The sequence below is a fragment of the Lygodium microphyllum genome, chromosome 2 (genome assembly GCF_053477565.2).
Source record: "Lygodium microphyllum isolate KBCC chromosome 2, Lygodium_microphyllum_v1.1.10, whole genome shotgun sequence".
Classification (NCBI taxonomy): Eukaryota; Viridiplantae; Streptophyta; class Polypodiopsida; order Schizaeales; family Lygodiaceae; genus Lygodium; species Lygodium microphyllum.
This window is the reverse complement of record NC_141136.1, coordinates 35,108,920-35,112,319: the sequence shown is the minus strand read 5'-3', so window position 1 is coordinate 35,112,319 and position 3,400 is coordinate 35,108,920.

Sequence of the window (3,400 nt, the reverse complement as noted above, 5' to 3'; positions counted from 1 at the left end):
GATAGCTGACATCTTCATGAAGGCATTGGGTATAAAGAAGCTTCAAAAGTTTCGAAGCTTACTTGGAGTTGCAGAGATGCAGTTGAGCTTAAGGGGGAGTGTTGAGATGACAAGCTCAACACATGCGGACATTGATGATGGACCGCCTGGTTAGATGGGTCCACATGTCTACACTTAGCACGTCGGTGGTCATTATGACTCTCACATGGCCACTTACTCATTACTTATTATATTCAGGTTGTTACATGCTGGCATAGTTATAGCGCCAGTCAACTAGTGTAGTCGGTTATGCATTGTTTGACTTAGTAGGCCACTTTCCTTTATGTTGTATCTTATCTATACTTTATGTACATTGTAAAGTGTGTAGAAGAAGAAGAAAAAAACCAGCAAGAAAACGTTTTGGCCTCCATCTCTCTTCTTGCCTCTTGAGTGAGCTTCTCCTTGTGCATTCTGTGTGTGTTCGGTGCAGCATCTTGAGCAAATCCCCCCACCACATGATTCTTGACAACCTCAATGTGTTTCGTCTTCGCATGGAAGACCGGATTCTTGGCTAACTGAATAGCACTCATAGAATTCGAATGCAGTGTAGGGATAGCATCAATACCAAGGCAACAGCAACCAAACGACCCAACCAAATGGCCTCCTTGCAAGCCTCAGTGGGGCTGCAACATACTCGGCCTCTATAGTAGAAACGGCTGTGCATTTCTGCACCCTGGACATCCAAGAAACAGCGCCTCCAGCATATGTGAATATATAGCCGGAAGTCGACTTCCTACTATCTACATGTCCTTCATAGTCAGAGTCAGTGTACAGCACAACTCCTGTATCCTAGCTGCCATAGCATATGCGCATATCTGCAGTGCCCTTCAGGTACCTCATGATACCCTTCACAACATCCCAATGCTTCTTTCCAGGTGTAGCCATATAGTATGCCACAACACCAACTGCAAAGGCAATATCTGGACGAGTGGCTATCATGGCATACATAAGACTGCCCACTGCGGATGCATAGGGAATCTTGGCCATCTCGGCCCTCTGCTCATCTGTCTATGGACAATCAGCCTATGATACCTTCACATAAGAAGGTAATGGATAGCCAATAGGCTTTACGTCCTGCATGTGAAAACGCTCAAGGACTTTATGAATGTACTCCCTCTGTGACAAGTAGAGGAGTCCATGATGCCTGTGTTGAGATATCGAGCTCCACTCGTGATACGCCAAGGTGACCGTTGTGCATTTATGTCACCGACTTGTCAGTTGTAGATGCGGTTGGTACACCGCCCATGAATAATAGCTAGATGACAGCTATCCTTATCTACTCTAGTTCGTGGCTCAGTTAGTATGCCACCTTAGTTAGTTGAGTTTGGTTTGAGACCCATATTTAGGGTTCTTCTATCTCTTTGTACTTGACTTCTTTTTGGCTTACACAACTAAGAAGAGGAAAACTGTTTTCAGCCTCCACCCTTGTGTGTATTCCCCCATTGTGCAAGCAAGAAAGCTACAAGTGAGACTCCTTCCTTCTCTCCCACAATCTTGACATGGTATCAGAGCCTTGTTCGTGGTAAGGAGCTCAAGAAAGCAAGCCAAGCTCGCGGTGGTCTGGTAAGAGGAGCAGTGTTGCTTTCATTTTCTGTTTTGGGAGCAGATCTCTGCAGGTAGCACAGCCGGAAATTGCAGGAGTGCATTGTCTCAGGTTGAGACGCCCTTCGCGGTGAAGCAAGAGGGCGACCCTGTTTTTTTGATTTGAGGCCATTTCCGGGCCTGTTTTGGAGGCGGAAGTTTTCTGCACGCACTCAGGAAAAGGCCCAGTTTTATGCTGTGCAGCCACTGTTCTACAGGTCGGTGAAAAGTTTCTGTAGAAATTGCATCGTACGCTTGTGCGCAGAGACATTGGGAGTTACAGAATCATCCCTGTTGCATGTTGATGCAAAATCGTCACTAGGAAGTGACTGTGTGGTCAAATACCACTTTCGCCAGTTTTGCAGATTTGCCCTTGTGAGGGTGAAGCTGTGTTTTTTGCAGTGACAGAATTTTTTGCAGTGTTCTGTAATGGCGTCTGATTCTCTTTCACAGATTGTCACTGAAAAGCTTGACAAGAACAACTTCCAAGCATGGAAGTTTAGAATGACGAATTTCCTTATGGGAAAAGGATATTGGGAATTTGTTGCAGGAAATGAAGAAGAACCAGTTCTTCCTGATGTTCCCAATCAACAGCAAATGCAGGCATTCAAAGCATGGCATGAGAGAGCCAGGAAAGTTATGTACTGGCTATCTATCAGTATTTCAGACTCTATGATTGTGCATATTCAGGATGCAAGTACGCCAAAGGAGGCATGGGATACTCTGTCAAAAATGTATAGCACAAATACGCAAGCCAGGAAAATGCAGCTCAAGCAAGAGTTGCATAACGTGCAAAGAGAAAGTATGAGCATCAATGACTACCACATGAAGGTGAAGAAGATTGCAGATGCACTTGCTTCCATTGGGTCGCCAGTGGAAGATGATGATTTAGTTTCTGTGACCTTGAATGGTCTAGGAAAGGATTATGCGCAGTTTCGGACATCCATTTCTGTCCGTGAAAGATTCCCTGATTTTGAGGAGTTGATTGCTCTTCTAATTTCTGAGGAGCAGAGAAATGGTGGTGCATCTTCTTCAGGAGGAACTTCAAAAGAAGCTGTCTTCTACTCAAATGCTGGAAGAGGTAGAGGCAGAGGTAGAGGAGGCCGATTTGGAGGCCGTGGTAGAAATCAGAATATGCAGCAAACTCAAGAAAACCAGTCCTATGGAGGAGGACGTGGTAACTCTAGAGGCAGGGGGAGCCAAAGAGGTCGTGGTGGATGGCAAAGAGGTCAAAATGCAAACAGTAATGTTGAATGCTACTATTGTGGTAAAATGGGTCATATGGCTAAAGACTGCTATAAAAAGCAGAATGACATCATGAATGGAAAACTGCAACAAGGAAATTATGCATCTTCTAGTAGACAGGGTGATGACAGAAATGAGCATTTGTTTATGGTGCAGCACATGAACAATTCTGTGACAAATGCAGAAGAAAGCAACGATGTGTGGTATGTTGACTCAGGTTGTAAAATTGATAATCTAGTAATGAATAACCTGATTTGGCGGCATGATGACATTAGGAACTTCATCTTTACTCGCGCTCGCATTAGCCACACCCGATGTTCCAATTGTGGTGGCAATTCCCGCAACCTCGGGCACTCCCGTATCATTGGCAATACCCGTTGCTTGACCGGTTGCGTTGATTTCCATGGTTTTTTCACTTTGTCGCTTTGGAGCCATCGTCCACGAGGAGTTTGAGAGATAGGGAAGGTGGGATAGATTTTAGATGAGAGAGGGTAGAGAATATGGCTTAGTTAAAGATCGAGACAGGGGATTTGAG